This window comes from Trichechus manatus, unplaced genomic scaffold (genome assembly GCF_000243295.1).
Source record: "Trichechus manatus latirostris isolate Lorelei unplaced genomic scaffold, TriManLat1.0 scaffold00003, whole genome shotgun sequence".
Lineage (NCBI taxonomy): Eukaryota > Metazoa > Chordata > Mammalia > Sirenia > Trichechidae > Trichechus > Trichechus manatus.
In genome coordinates, this window is record NW_004443939.1 from 31,061,380 (window position 1) to 31,083,452 (window position 22,073).

Here is a 22,073-nt window from a genome sequence, read left to right on the forward strand (position 1 = left end):
AGAATATGACTCTTTACTAGACTATGAAGGCAGAAAACACAGATTTCATTTTTGTATCACATTTTGTATGTGCCTAACCATAGTTACCACACAATAAATATGTATCGACTACACAGATAAATCATTTGAGTGTTTCTTTGTTTACTTGTTTGTTTTTAACCCAGTTCCAACCCTGGAAATATTATTATCTGTGCCCTAGGTAAGACTAAATGAATATTTAAATTTTTGGTATAAAATTTTAGTGATATCTCTTGTTGGGAGGAAACATTTTTCCCGGATTCCAGATGATTTCTTCTGTGTAAAACAAGCTCTATTTGTGCAAATTTCTGGCCTCTCCATCCTCGTATTCACTCCTCACCAGTGTAATATGGTTTCTTTATTAGACTGAAGAGTTTGGAATGAAAACTGGGTCTGCAAAGTCCAGTCCCTTTCTTTCTCTTTCAAGAATGGACCTACCCCAGAGAGTATAGATCATCCTCAATTACTATTTGGTAAGCAGTCCACTTAACCGTGAATATCCTGGCCTCATGGCTGGAGATTTTGCCTGCTAGGAAATTCTACCTAAATTTTGAGGTTCAATATCAGGAAGCTGGTTTACCTACAGACGTAAGCTGAACTGGCCAATGTCAGCTATATTCATAATAAAACTGATATTTTTGTCTTCTTCTATTGTCTTGTTTCTCAGCTGGTTTAGAATTCAGGTATAGAAAACTGAGGCTCTTTACGTACTCCTTGAAATTTCAAGCATCTTTCATAACTTAATTAAGTTTTCTCTGTGACATAAATTAAAATGTATGACCTGTCATCATGCCATGTCTTTATCACTGCGTTTGTGTATCTCAAGGAATGTTGGGTATATGAAAGAATTGGCACAGGGAGGATGCTAACTGTAATTATAAAAAATAAATAAAATAAACCTTCTGAATCTTCTATGACACCAAGCAGTATCCCTACCAATGAAAACCACTGTTCTGGTACTCCAATTATCCCTAGGAGAAAGGAAGCATAAAATTCACTCATCTGAGTGATACCACATTGGAAACGTCATATTCTCCAGGCAGTCTCTTCTCACAAATTTTATTTTCACAGATGCTAACATGCTACTTATCTAGCGTGAATTTTATATTAGGCATGTTTCATGGATCCACTTATTTCCCTTTCCATTGAAAAGAAGCCACTAATGAATAAAATGTTGTTACTTTTCCACTTTATTAAGTAAAACATTAAACAGTGAAAGACAATTTTAAGTTGAAGTGTCACAGCAGGATGTGTCTATTCACTAATCAAACATGATATTATGTGACAGAAGTGGTTTGAATTTTCATTTTATAACATTATGAGACTATAACACATAAGAATAAGACACGAAATAAATTACAGTCATATTAGAATACATTTTCAGGGGAAACGGGAAAAACAGTTTCTCATCCGTATATATAATTACAGAACTATAATTTCACTAAGAAACTATTTTAGAGTATCGACTTGTTTCGCAGCCTTCATTTTCATATAGATTTTCTGTATTTCAAACATTTGCAGTGCATTTTATCTGGAAAAAAGTTACATAGCTATAAACGGAACATTATTACTTATTTCTTTAGCCAGCTCATCACAGTCAACTAAAATATTTTTTATTCATTTGAGCTGTGAGTTTAAACCTTTGACAAAATATCCATAAATATTTCATTTACAAATTTATATTTTTCTTTCTTAAACCAAGGGAGTTAATGCAATTTGTAGAGCATGTTGAATTACCAAATGTCTATTGGGTGATTTACCCCTGCAAGGTGTTCAACAAATATTTATCCAAGAGCTTATGTACTTTAAGAAACTGACCCCGGGTAATTCCTAAATTATTTTTTTTCCATTTTGCAGAAGTATTTGCATGGAGTTATACAGTCTGAAATTCCATCATTTAGAAATTCACCTAAGTTGACCATAGTGTTCTCTATTTATCAATAATCTTTGGATTGCAAGTGACCAAAACCCTCCCCAAACTCTCTGGGATAAATTGGACTCAATTTCTCTTCCCACCTCTTGCCAGTAGGTCTTCTTTTATGGTAGTGGTTAAAAAACTAAGAACTATATTTCCCAGAAATTCTTGCATGTTGGCTTCTGGGTGAAAAAGAAGTTCTTCCAATGAGACACACTTAAAGGACATTGAGAAATCAGAAAGCAGGCAGATCCATTTGTCTATTAACATCTGTTACTTTTACTGAGTAGCAAGGTCATGAAGAAGTGAAATTTTTTAGCTGCGTCATCTCTTCCTGTAGATGTTGGGAAGGAGTTGTGGCAGAAGGGACAGTAGGATACCATAGTGCCGTGTGCAGGTTATATCTTTTATGATGTCAAAAAAATTATGGGGTGGTGTCAGGGGCTTCCTGATCCTGTTTCTGTTCTCAGATTTGTAGCTATTGCATTATGTTCTTAAACTAATAGTTCTCCACACTTGCTGATTATATCCAAGGTTATAGCTTCCCTGTGGGACAATTCTTCAGTTCTCTAGGGGTCATTCCTAGAGGATCACTCCTCCAAGATTTCAAATAATTTTATAAGCATTTAATACTCTTTTAAAACCTTTTTTACCTAAAATATCTTGTGGTTTCTATTCGACGTACTGAACTCTAATCAATATATTGGCTTAAGCTATACTGAGCTATAAAACGAATTTGTTTGCTAACATAACTGAAACACCCAAGCATAGGTCCATTTTAGCCAGAGACGGATCCAGGAGTTCAAAGGCATGACCCAATTCACCTCTATGCTTTTCTGTTTGTTCTCTTGTTTACATTCCTCAAGTATGGTGGCAAGATAGCTGTGACAGCTCAAACTCTCACCTTCTCAGGTTTAAATCGTGTGGTAATGACCACATACCTCTCTTTAGCAACCCCAGAAAAACTCTCAGTGAGTCCTATTGGTTGTGAGGGGTCAATGTCCATCTCTGACCTAATCATTAAGGCCAGAGAATAAAAAACTTCCATATATCAGATTTGTGTTTGAAGCACCACCCCTAGAACTGAAGCAGCAGGAATGAGATCTAACAAAAAACGTAAACTAAGAGAATTACGTTTTGCTAAAGAAATTTTGGGTGTCATTACCACAAAGGGAGAAGCTCATACTTCAAAGCCAAACAGCAAATTTCCACTGTATCTTTCCTTTAAAATGCAAGCACTTCTGGAAATATTATGATATTTATAAGTTATTTACATATTAGTGGGAATTTACTCAATCAAATTATATTCTTTCTAAACTTTATTAGAGAGTAGTTAAGTGGAAAGAATTATTTTAAAATATTAGTTAAATTCCTTTTATGCTGTACACTATAATCTCAGGGATTCTGTAGGAATTGCCCTTAAGAATCTTACAAATCAATAGACAATTGCATAAACCATTGCAACTAGAAAAATAAAACCATCATAAGAGAGGTAGAGTTAAAAATGCTATTGACACTAGAAGAAGGAAGAGCTGCCTCCACTGGGGAAACTGAGAACACCTTCCTAGAAACCGTGATGTCCTTAATTCAGCATCACAGGCTAGATTAAATTGAGCTAATGGAGATTGGAAAAGGACGTTACAGGGAAATTGCAAATGAGGTGAGAGAAAGAATTTATTGAGAAATTTTCTTAGAACTACATAAGGAAAAATTTTTAAGAACTGTTATAATTTATTTATAATTACCTTTTTTAGGCAGTACTTATATGCACTCAGCTGCTAACTAAAAGGTCAGTGGTTGGAACTCACCAGCTGCTCCACAGAAGAAAGATGTGGTAGTCTGCTTTTATTCAGATTACAGCCTTGTGTAAAAATGGTGTGACGGCAGTGTCTGACCTCCTCTAACTTCACAAGGGGAAGGGAGAATCAAGATCAACAGCCCAAAGCTGATTTCTATAAGGTGGAGGTCAGACATGCCTCCACCTTCCAACTTTTTTACCAATTCAGACACCAAACATCCTTCCCACTGCACTCTCTACTTCTCTGCTGGGTTCAATAATTTGTTGCAAAGGCCACATAGAACTCACAGACCATACTCACAGTTATGGGGTTTATTAGGGAAGTAACAGGTTACAATTCAGGTTCAGGAATGCTGAAGATATTGTTCTTTGATCAGGATAGATTCTTCTCAGCCATGCTTGCAGGTAGGTCTCTCTTTGGCCTTCAGCTGCTTGGCCTAGCCTTTGCCCTGCTCAGGCAAGTGTTACAAAGCTTTTTTAGCTCTGCTGATAAGTATCCAGAGGCACCCCACTCTGCCAACAAGCCTCCATCTGAAGGTGCTCAGCTCTAGCTCTGTGGGTCAGCAAACCTCACTCCACCAAGTGCCTGGAGGCGCCCTACTCCACCAGCAAGCCTCCTGTCCAAATGTGCTCAGCTTTCTCACTCCATGGGCCAGGAAGCCCACCACGCTGCCTCTTGCTGGTCTTCTGCCAGTCTCCAGGTTCTGTTGCCACCATTTCTCTGTAGCTGCTTCTTGCCATCTCCAATGTTGTAGCTCTCTCTCTCTGTTGTCCTGGATCTAGGAAGTTCTCAGCACAGGCATCCTGGGTCCAAAGACCTGCTCCACTTTTGGCTCTTCTTTCTTGGTGGTGGTGAGATCATCTTCTCTCCACCTCTGGGATGGTTCATTTTAAGCCTAATTGGATGGCAAAACTGACCAATCCCATTGATAGGGTTCTATACACCTTATTTGCATGGTCCCACCCCCAGAAGTGTGCCATGCATCTTATTTATATTATTAGGAAGCTATCCAATCCCTTTGGTGGCCATAAGCACCTCATTTGCATAGTCCTGCTAAGCCATTTGGCGGGAGTTACAAAGACTATGGCTAGAAGGGTCATATTAAGTAATTCACTGCAGAGCACCTCCGAAACCCTATGGGGCAGTTCTATTCAATCCTGTACAGCTGCTATGTGTCTGAATCAACTCAACAGCAATGGATTTTTTTAATGATGACATAGAAAGCGAAAGGAAGAAGTGACTTCTGAAAAGTTGCAGAGGATGATTCAATAGAACTTGGAGATTTGATGTTATTTATCTGTTTTTTCTTTAATTTGTTTATACCTAATTTCATTCAAAACAGGATTTAAAATGGCTGGCCTGGCAATTGATTGGATGTGTGGGGCAAGTGAGAGGGAAGAGACACAGATTATATTCAATAAACATTTGTTGGAAAAAAAATTAATTTACTGAGCAGGGTGAATGGGAAATGGAAATGCCACTATGGGAGTTGGACAAGTCAGAAAGGAGTTGATTGGTGGAGATTATGGGAATTGACAGCTACTATATCATAGCAGACACTTCTTGTGTTTCTAACTACATGCACTGGTTATAACAACAAAAAAAGTCAGTTTAGTTACATTGTGGCAGTCTTTATAGGCTGTGATAAATGCCCCCACTAAACGTAAGTTGTGGTTGGAGAGTCTGGTGTCCTGAGTAGGGCAGGACATTTCTCTCCCTGCACTAATTGTAGAGAAGAAAGGTACAACTGATTTTGCTCTGAGTACATTATCAGATGCCATCGACTACATTCAACCCCAAGTGTTGCACAGTAGGACTGTGCCCCACAGAGTTTTCAAGGCTACGAACTTTTGGATGCAGATCATCAGGCCTTTCTTCAGAGGAGCCTCTGGTTAGGTTCAAACCTCCAACCTTCCAGTTAGTAGCAGTGTGCTTAACTGCACCACCAGGACTCCCACCCACTGTTGTAGCCAATTCAAACTCATAGCGACCGTATAGGACAGAGTAGAACTGCCTTACAGGGTTTCCAAGCCTGTAAATCTTTATGGAAGCCGACTGCCACATCTTTCTCCTGTGGAGTTCAGTGGGTTCAAACCGCTGATCTTTTGGTTAGCAGCCAACTACTTTAACAACTGTGCTAGCAAGGCTCCTCCCTAAAACTCCAGGATACCCAAATACTTCATCTTTTGCAGCCACATGTGGTCATGAGAGTTTATAATGCATTCTAAAAAAAGTATCACAATGTCACTTCTTTCTCCTCGTCTCAAAACATGCATGAATGGTCCACCTTCATGACTTTGGACACCCTGTCAATATTATTACAAAGATTGTCCCTGGGTAGGAAGGAGAGTTGAAATCCTCATTTGTCAAGCAGCTCTTTCAAAATTGTCAAAACATTGTAATAATATGTTCTTTAAGTGGAAGAAAGATTTCCAATATTCTTGTAGAATATTTACAAGGCAGATATTATCTTGATTTTGTAGATCAAAAATAAATTTACACAGAAAGGTAAGAAGGTTAGGAGATTTACTCACAATAACAGGACTGTGGAATTTGAGGCATAAATCAGACCGGTTTGCTAACAAAAGTCAACATTTTCTGCTTTGCCACCACACTTCATGCTCATACTGTCCATAAGAAGCAATGCAGAAAGGATAACTAACCCTCCTACAAACAAAACACTTGCCAAACTGGTAATTCCATTTGGCCAGGTTAGCATAGGGATTATATGTCTAAACCCAAGTCTATAGGATCCAAACGTCTCTGGCTGTATGCATGGGTAGGTAACTTAAGCCTCAGTATTCTCATCTGCAAAATAAGGATAATAATAATACTTTCTTCATATGATAACTATGAAAACCTCTGGTGGCATAGTGGTTAAGTGCTCAGCTATTTTCAAAGTCCGTGCTGAGTTAAGTTAACTGTTTGGCACAGTGCCTTGACCCATATGAATTCTGAAACCAATAGTTATTATTCCTAATAAATTCCTTTTGCCAATAAGACATTTCTTTTTTCCAGGGAGATAAGTCTCCAGTTTTAAATGCAATATTTTCTTGGAAAGAATTAGCATGTTTGTAGTGCTAATTACTGTTCATTTTAAAAAGAGTAGGAGCAAGAGACTTTAGCCCTACGCAACCATTTCAAGAGTCATTTCTTTAACAATGCCACCACCACTCTAGCTTAAATCTTTCATTATTCACTTGTGTACAGTGAGTTGAGAAGGATACTTCATCCTCCTTAGATCTAAAGACCAAAATGTGTTCAGCTACAGACCAATGATCATATTCAAGCATTTTCAAGACTGCTGAACAGGAAATGGTGAACTATGCTTGTGTGATTAGCTTCATCGATTTTTATAGAAGTGCAGTACTCACCTTCAATCAGTATAGTAGTTTAGTGGTTCAAGAAAGTTTACTCTTCCTTTGAAATACACAATGAATGTACAGTACAAATCCAGGCTTGTAAGGGTCACCGTGATGATTTATCATAACTAGATGTCTCAGGATCATCTGTAATCTGTCCCCTAATTTGAACAGATTAGACCATCTCATAACTCAACTGTGTGTTTTCAGCCTTAACCTTACTTACAGATGATACTGTGCAATTACTAGCAAACAACTATTGATTGCTTTAAAAATAAATAGGGATCCATTACATGGTAGTCTCCACCATTTCTTTTGTTTGGAAACATTTTACTGTCTTCTAGATGAAATAGTGATATCTTGTGCCTGGAAGATGATAAACCATTCACTAAAAAAATATGGAGGCTTTTAACTCAATGAAAAAGCTTTAAGTAGAAAACTAGTGGTTAATGGATTCTCAAAAATAACAGACATGAAACTTGGTGAAACCTTAACTCAATCTATCTTTCCATCTATCCATCTAATTATTTCTATGGCACCTATGATCATAGTTATAAAGGCTAGCTGACAAAGATACTAGGACTTCAACATAATAAATGAAGGGAAGAAGCATTTTCCCGGTCTGTATTTCACTGGATCTATATTGGGCATGCGCTAGGATTAACAGCACAACATATATAATCTACCCTGAACTCTTTAGAAGTGAGTCGTTACATCATTATTAAGGGCTCAGTTTTTATGCTTAGCTGGCTTTCATTTTAGGGTGGGTCTTTTCTTGCCAACTCAGGTGACATTTGACCAATCAACTACTCTCAACAATTTAATGGCCATAATGTCCATGTTCTGGCAGATATTACTGATTACACCATTATACCAGAAGAATAGCATTCTAAGGATTGTTCTTCAGTCTTCCAGTGCCAAGGCATAGTTATTCATGGAAATTAAAGCTGAAGCAAAGTGCATGATTCCTCTCCGACTTCCGCTTCTCATGAAGAGAAGCAAAATCACTTCTAAAATAATCTGCTTATGACTCCTGTCAATGAACCCAAAATCATGAGGTCCGTGCTCAATTGTGCAGTGAGTAATTAATAGTTCCAATATATCCCTGAAATACTGTTTTAAACAGTTGCACAGATTAGTGTTGAAATATATATTTTTTTCCTCAGTGTTAATCGCAAAGCTCACTTGTTAAAATGTGGATTTAGTTTTATTATGGTATCATAAGTAGTCAAAATTTGAAAATGAAATTTCCAGCCAGCTCCTCCGTTTTCTCTTTTGTACTCCACTTTGGTTTTTGTAAGATGATATTTATTAAAAGAGTCTCCAAGACAGTATTATAGTTGCCACTTATTGTCTCTTTTGCATTCTTCCTTGAGAATTCACTGAAGTTTTTTTGTCTTTAAGAAACTGCAGTAGATTGGGTCATGCATGCAATGATGAAAGTCAAATGACAGGTCAAGTGCAATGTAGACTCTGAGAGAGTTCGTGGATTCAAGAGCTCACCCTCACCTGGGTCATTGTTACAGAGGCAGTAAAGAATGTTCCTTAAATTTGATCCTTCAGCATTCTTCAGATCTAAGTGGGAGGTTTTCTCATGTTTCTGTGAGGGTGCATGGAATTGAATAAATGTAACCTCACATAAGAGATAGTCATTTCATGAGGATTTAACCATCTGAAGTCTGGAGGCAACATCATTCAGATTTTCCATTTGAGAAACAGAATGTCTCTGACTGAATAGTGCAGATAAAATTCATAGGAATGTAAGTAAGGTATCTCAGTTATTCATTCAGTCACTCATGCATTCAGTCAACACATATTTGTACTCAACAAATACATTACATATTCGTTTATCTGGGTAACAGAGTAGCCTTTTGTTTCAACAGGAGATTGAATTTTCATGACAAGCTTAAGGTCCTTATTTTCTCTGCTACTTTGAATTTAGATAATCAGAGGTAATACACAAAAATATATATAATTTTAAGAACTTTTATAATTTTTTAGGTGTTTGGATGTCCTACATCTTATTCCAATCAAAGAATTGCTTTTAATTTAACTTGATTGTCTTTTTTTGCTTCTCACTGTAATGATATCTCAGAGGGCTATTGTAAATGGATGCCACTAAAAACACAATGTTTCACATTTGAGAAATTATTGAGAGTATTTTGTAATGTCTTCATTGCAACAACACACCCAATATGCCCACGCAGGAGGCAGATGCTTTGGGTTTTGGATCTCCTCCCATCCACTTTAGCTGTCAAATACAAGTCTCCTGTGCACTAGTACATGTTTTTGAATGTCAGTAGCAAAATTGCCTCCAAATTCTAATGTCAAACCATGGTCAAAGATCAAATGTCACAAGGTGACCATAAATACACCGTACTCATTGATCATAAGAGTAAAGTCTGTTTTAATATATGATTATATTTCAAAATCCATTGACTTGGGCAATTCCTTCCTGCATGTTGTCAGACAATCCTCCAAGTCTACCGCAAAATATCTCTCAGTTCTTTCTGGAATGTGTGAGAAGTGCTCATATGCCTTGTGAAGTTTAAGTACTATCTTGCTCTCAAGTCACCTCTGGTGTCAGTGTTAAATTGCTTTTCAATCATTCTTGGTTTTCTTTGGTTGTTACTTGGTACTATCCATTTGTCACAGATGAAAATGCTTTCATTATAAATCTTACCTTTCAGGGAGATTAAAATATTGGTGTTATGCCTGAATTAAACAAATTAAAGAAACCTGATCTAGTTGAATAAAAAAATCAAGAAGACATTGCAAAATGTTAGAGAAATGGTTGCTCATGGACTTCTGCTTTTGAAACTGGTCCACTGATGCCATTTGAAAGAAAAGATAAATGGAGAATTAGCTGAGGCTAACAGGCCTAAGTAGGGATGGCTACAAGTCCTAATTGTTTTCTTACAAAGAAAATGAAGCTTGATGTCAGAACGTTTTTCTTTTCTATGGGAAAATCAATAAAAAATCATTTTATTATATACTGCTTTGGAAAAAGGGGCTAACATCTTGTTAAAGTTACAAGTGCATCCGTTTTCTTTTACAAAATTGTAGATGACACTAAGAGGCAAAGTTCATCTTATTCTTTAGACAGGAGGTGTGGTGGGACTCTGGAATGTAAGGTTGTTCAAAAACATCTGCAACTGCCAGCAGTTAACTTATGGGAATAAACCCTCTCTAGTATAAGTGATTAGATCCTCTGAGCTTCAAAGAGGGTTGCGGCATCTTAATTACTTGGAACATAACTACTCCAGTTAGAAACAAAATATTCAAGGTGAAAACACACAGTAGAATTAAGAGGTATTATTTCAACCTTGAAATTGAAGCTTTATCTTATCACTGTATTACCCTGTAATGGATAACTGAACTTATGTTAATCAGTATTCCTGATTATAAATAGGGAAATTATGGGGATTTTTCAGAGTCTCCTTTTTATTTTAAATGAAATGTCATGACCATGATTTAGATAGAAATATTTTGCAGAGGATAAAAGGCTTTTAAAATTCTGGTATACATGGACTAACTTCTGAGATTTATAACTTATTGAACTTTTATGCATAAAACATTTAGGTTAACTCATTTAAATAAATGATTGGATTGTTCTGCTGTCACTGCCTCAGATGTGCCTGCTTGCTCTTTCTTTTCCATAAAGTACATTCAGTGATTAGCTAAGTACATTTAAATGCAGTTTGTCTTGAATAGGAAAATCTGAAGATAAGGTAGCTGTATACAACTAACTAACTAAATAAAGCTATAATAATGTAAATGAGAGACACAAAGCTGAGAATTGAATAGAGAGGAGAGTTACAAGCACTAAATATTGAATCAGGACTTTAGTTCAGAGTAAGTGTATCCATCTGTGATGGTTAAGATGTGTGTCAGCTTGGCCTGGCCATGATTCTCAGTGTTTATATGTGATCACTCCCATGATAGAATTTGCTGTGGGTTGCCAATCAGTTGAAAGGGATTTTCCTTGGGGATGTGGCCTGCAACCGAATATAAGCAGATGTTCTGGCTTTTTGCTTGCTCTGGATCCTGCAGCTGCCTCCTGTTTGTCTGACCTCCAGTTCTTGGGACTTGAGCTATCAGATTATCTGCCGATCTTGGGATTTGTCAACCTTCGCAGCCTGTGAGGAGGAGCCCTTTCTCCAACCTGCTGTTCTTGGGTTCGTCAGCCCCTGAGGCTACGTGAATCAAGAGAAGCCTCTCTCCTGATCCATGGACTTGGGATGTTCCAGCCTCTACAATCACGTGAGCCGTTTCCTTGATATAAATCTCTTTAAATATATATATATTTATATGCTTTACTGGTTTCACTTCTCTGGAGAACCCAGCCTAAGACACTGCATATCTTACTTGTTTATGTCATGTTTTAACCAGTCCTCCCAAAAAAAATTTTAAAAAAAACAAACTACTGAATATTTTTATCATTCTGCTATGTAATTACCTCCATGTCATTCATTCTAGCAACCCCTGTTGCATGATGACAACCCAGGCTCGAGGTAATAGAAACACAGAGTGTTTCCACATGGTTTTAGTACACACCAGGCAAAATATGGACCCTATCTCTAAATTCTAGACCAAGTTTACAACTTGTAAGACTCAGGTTCAAACCAGCTATCTTCTCTATAACTTTGCAGCAGAAAATATTCATAGTTCCAGGCAGCTTAGGTGGTCCATGTTATAGGGATTCCATTTCAAGGTTGTCTTAGAGTTCTGATTTAACTAGAAGAAGTAAAACAGGGTCTGAAAGCCTCATTCAAAGTAAGTTCTATAGTGTTGTTTTCCAAAAGTCCTTCAGTGTAAGAACAGAGCTAGATTTGACACAGACTGGGACTCAGTTTCTCTGTGCCCTCTCTGATCCCCATTACTGAGTGTCTCAGCAACAAAAGAAGAACCAGAGTGGATCCTAAGTTTGTGCTAATGGCCGAAGAAAGCCCAGGATACATCCTTACACCTATGGGATTTCTTCTGTCTCATAACCTCTGGCATTTGTTCATGTCTTCTGGCTAAATAGTGAGCATTGATAAACATAAATATGTTTCATCATTTTTAGTTGATTTAAAGAAAAGCTTATACAAACTGAAGAGAAACTAGAGCATGCGAATTAGATGAGCAAGCCACCATGGGCCAAAGTTCCAGGGTATTAAAAATAGAATTATTGTAAATCTGTGGATGTAGAAGACAAAAGAAAATAGGTTCAGGCCAAATAGATTTGCTTTAGATTTTTTCCCATTTTTTTTTCCTCCAGTATATTAATTGTTTCCAAACAAAGAAAGAAATACATATAATTCTTACATATTGGACCAGTGTTGGAAAAGCACAAGAGTGATCTACACTCTCCTTGTTTATAGACAAAATGCATAAAGTGCTAAAGTGCTGACAAAGGGATTTAATGGAGCTCAGTGCTCTGAATAAAATTTTACTCAAAAGCAGTCTCCTCTTTTGGCAGGAGCCCTATAGTTCCACAGACAAAAAGGTCACTTTTTTTTCTTGTGGAAATTCTTCATTCTTCTCTGAATTTTACCCAGTTGCCCAACTTCCTTGCCAGCTATTTTGAGTTAGTTATGCAGCTTAATTTGATCATGCTCAGCACGGTAAAAGACCAGACTAATCTGGTTTTCTCCTTTTGGATCATTTTACTGCAAAATGTTCTAGATCCTACTAAATTGCAGGATTCCTCTGACAATTGTATACACAAGGAGCATCTTCTGACATGTCTTTGTGTTTAAATTTCCTTCTAAATATTTGAGAGTAAAACCACATGGACTGAGAGATCAAATGTTCTCTATGAAATGTAATTAGCTCTCAGTCTTGTGATATGATGTTAAATATACTTCAGATAGCTCATAAATTGCCTAAAGGCACAGGCATGCACACACACATACATGTAGAGATAATAACTTATGGTAAAAAAATAAACAAAACCTATTTTAACAGTGAAATTACAATAATGCTTTTAATATGCTATGCTTTATCTGTTAGAGTACTCAATTTGTCCTGAAATTCTTCCTATGTAACAGGCAGAATACATTGATATCATTAGTTTCTTTGATAAATGCCTGGATATTTAAGTTTGTTGAATTTTTTTTTTTTAATTTCTTTGTGGTGTGTTTGGTATATGTGAGGTGTGTGTGTGTGTGTGTGTGTGTGTTTTATGTCTCCGCATTGAATATGCATCTTACAATTCTTGAGAATGGGGATTGTTTCTACTTCAGGTATAACATCATTTTTCTTGTAGTGCTATGCCAATGTAACTCCTCAGAAACCACTCATTAACTCAACGTAGATCAAGATAAATATGACTTATTAAGTTGAAATGTCTCAACATTATTCTAGCCAATTCAAGTAAGATAGAAAGTTTGAAGTTGCTAGACTTTTTAAACACAAATTCGTTCTGTTATAAACTGATATCTAGATTACAGAAGAAATATATAGAAAAGAGAGAAAGCATTAAAATGGCTAGAATCCTACCTCCGATCACTGTTGGCATAATTGATGTTCGTTTGTCTGTCTGTTTTCCAGCCATTGCATTCTAAAGCAGACAGCTTTTCTTGCTGACTTTATTTATAACTAATCTTGGCACATGACAGATAGAAGAGTAACAATACTCAGCTGTGTGAGGAAAGTTACAGTCTCTCAACATAAGTTTTGATGCCATTTGTCTAAACTGTTCTCTGTATCAGCACCATCTATAACCAGAAATGGTGACAATTATGGTCCCTGTATTCATTTCGTAGAGCTGCTATAACAAATTATCACAAACTGGGTGGCTTGTAAGAACAGAACTTTTTGCCTCAAAGTTCTGTAGGCTAGGATTCCGAGTTCAGGTTATCAGCTGGGCCATGCTCTCTTCAAAAATCCTTTCTTATATCTCCCAGCTTCAGGTGGTCTTCTTGGCTAGCAGCTCCAGCATAATTCCATCTACGCTTCCATCTTCATATGGTCGTCTTTACTGTGTGTATGACTGTCGATACCTCTTCTCCTCTTTTATAAGGACACCATTCATATTAGATTAGAACCCACCCTGCTCCAGTATGCCCTCATGTTAACTTAAATAATAACATCTTCAAAGACCCTATTTCCATACAAGGCACATTCACAAGTACCAGGGCTGAGGACTTCAACATAAATTTTGAAGGGACACAATTCAATCCATAACAATCCCTCTTCACACAATATCAGGCCTCACCTATTTTCTAGTCTTCTTCTGTTAGGCATCGCTTCTGATTTTAAACGCCCTTCCAATTTGTCTAAATAAACAAGTAGTCGTTGATCTGATAAACGGCTTTGTGGAATGATTTTAATGGGAGAAGGCTAATGAGGAGGACTAATGTGCCCCATCCTCCCAGACAAAGATGTGCAACTTAACTGAGACTTCTAGAGGTGATGTCATCCCTAATGCCAACCTGGAGCAAAGATTCCCTGCAGGGTATCTCTGAACACATTAGCAGTATTTACTGAGCTCCTGCCGTGTGTAAAACCCTGTGCTAGGATCCTGTGGTACTTATGAAAAATACTCATAGTCCAAGATTTTACTCAAATGGCAACTTAATAACAAGAAATTTGTAAGTACATGTCAGGAAAAAGATAAGCATGCCAGGGGCTTTGAAGTCCAAGTCAAACACACTGGCATTTGAATCTTGACTTCATGACATAACAACTTCGGGACCATGGAAAGGTTACTGAGATTTTTCAGAGCCTCGTTTTTACACATATGAAATGCAGAAGCAGCAGCATTACCATAATAAAGCCAAAAATCCATTGCCATTGAGTTGATTCTCACTCATAGTGACCCTGTAAGACAGAGTAGAACTGCCCTATAGGATTTCCAAGGAGCAGCTGGTGGATTTGAACTGTCAGCATTTTGGTTAGCAGCCAAGCTCTTAACCACTGTACCATCAGGGTTCAATTACCACAATAGATAATACTTATTTGATCCTTACTAAGTGTCTGTTTGATATTGCTGTCTTAACAGAAATACCGCAAGAGGGCGGCATTAAAAAACGGAAATTTGACCACCGCTGCAGCCAAGACCGAGTTGGCCACAAGACTCATTGCTTTCCTCAAGAATGCCTGGGCCAAAAAGCCAGTGCTGGTCATGTCCTTCACCATCAGGGGCCTTGCTTTAATTCTACCCTCATCCAATCCCTATACCAAGTATACCAGCATGATCAACCAAGCCACTCCCTACAACTACCTAGTGCCCCTCTGAGATGATGGGAGCACGCTCAATATGCCCAGCCACCTCAGAACCCCTAGGGCTCAAGCTTGGAGTGACTGAATAAACTGTGATCACCTCCATTGACAGAGAGGAGGCCCCCTCCCCTGTGGCCTCCCAATAAAAATATGAAAAAAAAGAACAGAAATTTATTGTCTCACAGTTCTGGAGGCTAAAAGTCCAAATCAGGATCTTAGCTGTGTCAATTCTTTCTGTGAGTCTCTGTCTTAATTTCTAGTGTCTACTGGTAATCCATGGGGGTCCTTTGCTTATAAAAGGAGCTTCACATGGTGTCTTTGCCCTGTGTGTGTGTCTGTGTGTCTATTCTGCTCTTTTTATAAGACATGACTTCAAACTGATTAACTTTAGGACACACCCTAATCTGGTATGACCTCATTAACATAACAGAAGAAAACCTCTATTTCCAAATAAGGTCATACTTATAGGTACAGAGGTTAGGATTTTAGTCCATATTTTGGAGGGACACAATTCAATCCATAACACCATGTACCAGGCATCTTCTTTAGTGCTTTGCGTATATTAACTCACTTATTCCTTACAACAACGTGACTTCCCCATTCTACAGATGATGAAATTGTGGCATAGATGATTAAATAGCATGTCCAATGTCACACAGCTAGTAAGTGGTGGAGCCAGAATTTGATCCAAGGAGTCTCAATCCAATATCTAGTTTCCAGTAGTTAAGAGCTTGGCTGCTAACCAAAAAGTTGGCATTTCGAATCCACCAGCCTCTCCTTGGAAACCCAATGGGGCAGTTCTACTCTGTCCTATAAAGTCACTATGAGTAGGAATTGACTTGGCAACAATAGATTAGGTTTTATTCTAGTCTACCTTGTGAGATTTTTGTGAGAATTAAATAAAATAACATATATAAACTACCTTGCAAAATGCAAAGCCATAATTTCTAAATACCCTCTGACTCCCTGTTGAACTGAGAAGTTTGCAAAAAAGAAGAGTTTACTTAAAAGTGAAACTTGACTTATGACTTAACAGAGCAAAAGGCAATGAAAAATTGTCCTCTTTTTGGGATACAAAGAACATTTGCCTGAACTTTACTGCACTTCTCTGGATGTGAGATTCTTCTTTCCTCTCATAGTACCTTAATTCTATTCCCAAACAGGATCATGTTATCCTCTAAATTATTCTACTGAGAGCTGTGAAGATAAAATCAGAGGTAAGGTCATTTCTTACAAATACACCAGCTGGGATTCCCAAATTTCAACATAGATTTTAGAATACAAAGTTTTCTATAAAATATAGAAAGTCTTCTATAAAATAGACAAAGTCAAGGATTATTATGTCTTTTATTTTTCCCTCTTGCTCTTCACTGGGAATAATTTTCATTCAGTAAATGAATTATGTATTTGTATATTCATTAAGTCAGTTAGCATTTATCAAGCATCTATTGTATACCAGACACAGTACACATTTTTTCACCATAGGGGCATTTGTAGTTCTTACTTCCTGGTATCCTCTTCTTTGGGCAAGATTACGTCAGTTTGGTGTGGGGAAACAATGTCCTACTCCTTACCCTGAGCTAAGTGATTCAGGAGAACCTGGTATCATCTCCTGGCTCCCATAACATGGCATTTATCTGGCCATATGGTTTATTCAAAGATTGGAAGATAAATCAATCCTACCTAGCCCTGGTGGTGCCATGGTTAAAGTGCTCAGCTACTAACCAAAAGGTCGATGGTTCAAGCCCACCAGGAGCTCCACGGGACAAAAGATCTGGCAATCTGCTCCTGTAAAGATTTACTGCCTGGGAAACCTATGGGGCATTTCTACTCTGTCCTGTAGGGTCACTATGAGTCAGAATTGACTCAGTGTCACACAACAGCTCCTATTGAACCTCAGCCATTTGCTGAGGATTCTGGAACAAAGATATTGATTCTTTCACACTAAAGTAGCGTCATGGGAATAGAAAGTCCCAGGGGCTTCCAGCAGACATATCTCCATCTTAAAGCCAACCCAAATAGATGCCAGTGTTCAGATGTAAAGTAATAATAATAATAATAACAAAATAGGTTCTTGTTTGGATGGGAAGCCTAGGGGACAGTGAGTTGAAGACAATTGTGATGGAATAATCTGGAAAAGGACAGTGAGAACAGCAGCACAAATGGAAGAATGTAATCAATATCACTGAATTGTACATGTAGAAATTTTTGAAATAGTAAATCTTTGGCTATGTACATTTTCACCAAAAAAATTTAAAAAATGTCCTCCAAGGTCGAGAAGGGAGAGTGTTGACATGTGGTGGGGTTGTTAACCAATGTCATAAAACAATATGTGTACTGACTGTTTAATGAGAAACTATTCGTTCTGTAAACCTCCACCTAAAGTACAATAAAAAAAAATTTTATAAAAAAAAGAGGTCCTTGTCCTGCCTTTAAACTAATGAATGGAGCCACCCCTGAAACTTGACTCTTCTAGGCATTTCAGTTATATGTAAACAAATAGATTTTCTTTATTCTTCAGCCAAGTGGAATTTGGATTTTATTTTTCTTAGAGATAATGGATTTCTGATTGCTATAAATTGACAATGTGAATGTGATTTAAAGTTTTTATTTTTCATAACCATGAGAAACATAGTCTTGAGATGCTCTTAGCAAATGAGTTGCCCTCAGACCTAAGTGTAGCACACATACCCTTTGAGCTCCCCAAATCTCGTTGGTACTCAACTATGTGGCAACAAAGGATCAATTAGCTGACTTGCCAATATTTTTTGTTTGTTTGCTTTCCTTTTGTTTGTTTTGTACTCTGGTATGGTTGCCAGGGAGAAATCCAAGAACTGGACAAATGATAGAGCGTCTTTCTAACTTGTTGGAATGGTTTGATCAGATATACAGCATTTGACAACCAAGTACTGAATGATAAGAAATTCCTGGACTGATGTCTTTGAAGATACCTTTAAAGACATTGCACTATATTTGCTCTTGACAAAAATCCTACATAACTTTTGATATATTAGCAAAAATAGTAATCATAGGGGGAAAAAGTATTATTTCTCTAACTTCTTCCATTTTTCTCTCCCTCACTTGCTGTACTTCACCTACACTAAACCTCTTGCTCTTCTTTGAATATGCTAAGCATGCTTCTACCTTGGGGCTTTTACATGAACTCTTTCCTCTACCTGGTAAATTGTTGGTTGACGATGTTCTTTGTTTTTTGTTCCTCCGGATATCCACAGGGCTCTCTCCCTTACCTGTGTATCAGTTTCCTGGGGTTGTTGTAAAGTACCACAGGCTGGGTGACTTAAAACAATAGAAATTTATTCTCTCAGAGTTCTGGAAACTAGAAGTCTGAAATCAAAGTGTCTGCAAGGTTAGTTTCTTCTAAAGGGCTCTGAGAGTCCGTTCCATGCCTCTCTCCTCGCTTCCAGTGGTTGTCAGAAGTCCTTGGTATTCCTGCCTTGTGGCGGCATAACTCCAGTCACTGTCTCTGTCTTCATATGGTGTTCTCCTCTGTGTGTCTGTATCTTTATTCCTCTTCTTATAAGGACAGCAGTCATATAGGATTAGGACCCACTCTACTCAGGATGACCTCATGTTCACTGAACTAATTACATCTGCAAAGATCCTACTTCCACATACATTCACATTCACAGATACCAAGGGTCAGGACTTGAACATATCTTTTTGGGATACACAAATCAACTCATAACACCTTTGCTCAAACATCGCTATTCTGTGATGTTTTCCCAATGACTCAACAGCACCTAACAACAGCATGATGTTTTCCCTGCCACTCCACTTAAATTGTAAACAATCCCCTACAAACTTTCAATTTCTACTCCTTCCTTGCCTTATATTCTCTGTGACATTTATCACCATTAAACATATCGTGTGTTTGACTTCTTTGTTTATTGTCTTTCTCTACTCACTGGAATGTAACTAGCATGAGGGCAAGATTTTTTTGTCTTGTTCACAGCTATATCCTCAATACCTACAGGAGTCCCTGGCACACACTAGGTGACAAGTGCTGGTTTTCAAAATGGAGGAATCTGATCGTGTACCAAAATGGAATCAATAGCATTCCTAGATGCCACACTGCAAGAAAATCTCTAAGAAGAGGAAAAATTTAGGAGGTAAATGTGGTTCTATATGAGAAAAGATAAAAATAATTAAGACTGAGATGGCCAATGACTGTAAGATGAAACACTAGACAAGGAAACACTCCTTGAAATTTGAAAAAACATACATACATTGTTTGGAATAAGTAAGGAATCAAGAATTTAGATAGCAGATTGTAACATAATGTAAGGAAACGTCCCGAAGGTGTGATTCCTGTGTGAGTAAAGACCAGTTTAATGGTTTAATTCCTGAAAATTCACATCTACCTCAAGCCTTTTCCATGGTGTGCCAAGAGGCCTTGAAAAGAAAAGATTGCACAATGCCTAGTCCATAGACGGAACACACGTTTGGATTAGCCCCACTTCTAGAAATAAAATCACAGCGAAGAATTTCAAGGAAAGTTTCCAATTCCTGTCCTCAGAAGAGAGTCAAGAACCATCAACAAAGGAAAAAGACTATAAGAACTGTGTAAATGTCTATAACCTTCATCCCTTTCCCAAGTTTGTTATTTTTCTCTCTCCAATATTTTCCCAGAGGAATTAGCAGTAAAATCCTTAAAACATAAAGAGGTCTGTGTGATTCTGCCAAAGGTAAGTAAATAAGGGGTCAAGCTGGAAAGACTTCATGAGCCTCTGCCTTCCTTCTTGGCGGGAAACAAAACCCCAAAAGATAGAATGGGCGGCAGTGTTATCAAAGAGAAGAAATCTGGCTGAGTCTCTCCAGCTTTCAGTAAAAAGCAAAACAAGAGCTTCGTTTGAGATGGACCTGAAAATGGCCCTGTGGCTGTGTTATAGGAACGTCTCTGAGTCCCCAACATTTAAAATTTATCCCACCTGAAAGATACAGAGTTCATATAAAAATAGATTTGAAAAGTTTCAAATACATTTGTGGTGTAACATGTGAAAGGGGTATTTTAAACAAATGGGGGATGTTTGTTTTTTTTTTGTTTGTTTGTTTTTTTGGAACGTGATGTCATGCAAAGCATAGCAAAATGTCTCATAATATACCTTGGTGAGCATCTGAGGCCAAATCATAAGCTGGTCAGATGATTAACCAGTTTGACGCAGTATGGCACATGTGATTTTCCATGATTATGTTGAATAACTACTTTTAAATGAATGTGCCAGTAGAAATTTAGGCTAGTATATCTCCTGGTAGAAATATTTTTCAAAACAGGGCAAAATATCAAATGCATTTGATAATGAGAAAAAATGTTTCATGTAGCCTCTGAAATGTTCAAAAAGATATATTTACACACCAAAATATCTACAAATGTTATCACTGCCTCTTGCCAAATTTATCAAATACATTAATGATGATTCTTCTCTACATAATCGTTGGTTTATGATTACCAGTGATTTTACCTCAATTTGGTAAAATTGGACAGTGGTTCTCAGTCTGAATGATTTTACCTCCCCGGGAGCACTTGACAATGTGTGAAGACATTTTGTTTGTTGTGACTGGAGGGGGTGCTACTGGCATAAGTGGGCAGAAGCCAGGGATGCTGCTAACTAGCCCACAATGCACAGGACAGCCCCAACAGCAAAGAAGTATCCAGTTAAAATGTCAATATTGCCACAAGTGAGAAAGAATGCTCATAGGACCTTATCAGTGACCTTAGCAAAAATAAATCAAAACAAAAATCTTTGGACAAATGGTGCATCTCAATTCTTGTTTTTATTTTAACTTCTACCTTCCAATTTTCTCCTGAGTTCACAAGAGAAAAAAAAGAATACAGTTTTTTTCAACCTATTCCCTAATATTTAACAATTATGAAGTATTTAAGTACATTTTGACAAATTGCATTGGGAAAATCTTCTGCAAAAGACCTTTTTAAGGGTTGAAAAGCAAAGATGTCACTTTAAGGACTTAGGTGCCCCTGACTCAAGCCATGATATTTTCAATTGCCTCATTGGTGTGCAAAAGCTGGACAATGAATAAGGAAAACCAAAGAAGAATTGATGCCTTTGAATTATGGTGTTGGTAAAGAATATTGAATATACCATGGACTGCCAGAAGGATGAACAAGTCTGTCTTGGAAGAAGTTCAACCAGAATGCTCCTTAGAAGCAAGGATGGCCAGACTTTGTCTCACATGCTTTGGACATGTTTTTGGGAGGGACCAGTCCCTGAAGAAGGATATCATGCTTGGGAAAGTAGAGGGTCAGCAAAAAAGAAGACCCTCAGTGAGATGGATTGATACAGTGGCTGCAACAACAGGATCAAACATAGCAGTGATTGTGAGGATGGCACAGGACAAGGCAGTGTTTTGTTCTGTTGTACATAGGGTCGCTATGAGTTAGAACCAACTCGACAGCACCTAACGACAACAGAACCTGTGAAAGGTGGAACCTGTGCAAGGTGAAAACCAATCAGAGAAGGAAAACTCAAATATTTTCCACTAAAAGTCACAATAGAAAAGTGGTAAGACTGTCAAAGGTAGAAAACTTGGGAAACCTGGAAAAATAAGGCAGTCTTATGGAGTTCTGGCTCTCAGAGTTTTCACTGTATATGGTGTCCCTCAAAAAATTCGATAAGTATCAAGTAATTGGACTGTGGACAATGCTGCTGTCTAAGCTGGAGCTGACCCAGACTCCTCTCCTGCTCCAGAGAGTGTTTCTACTACATTCCCAATTTGTTAAAATACACAGAA

General features: G+C 37.6%; 1 pseudogene; it reads left to right on the plus strand.

Annotated features, from left to right (window-relative positions):
* Positions 1-15,401, plus strand: part of LOC101356592 (NADH dehydrogenase [ubiquinone] 1 alpha subcomplex subunit 3 pseudogene) — a 40,583-nt pseudogene extending 25,182 nt beyond the window's left edge.
* Positions 15,402-22,073: the final 6,672 nt, after the last annotated feature.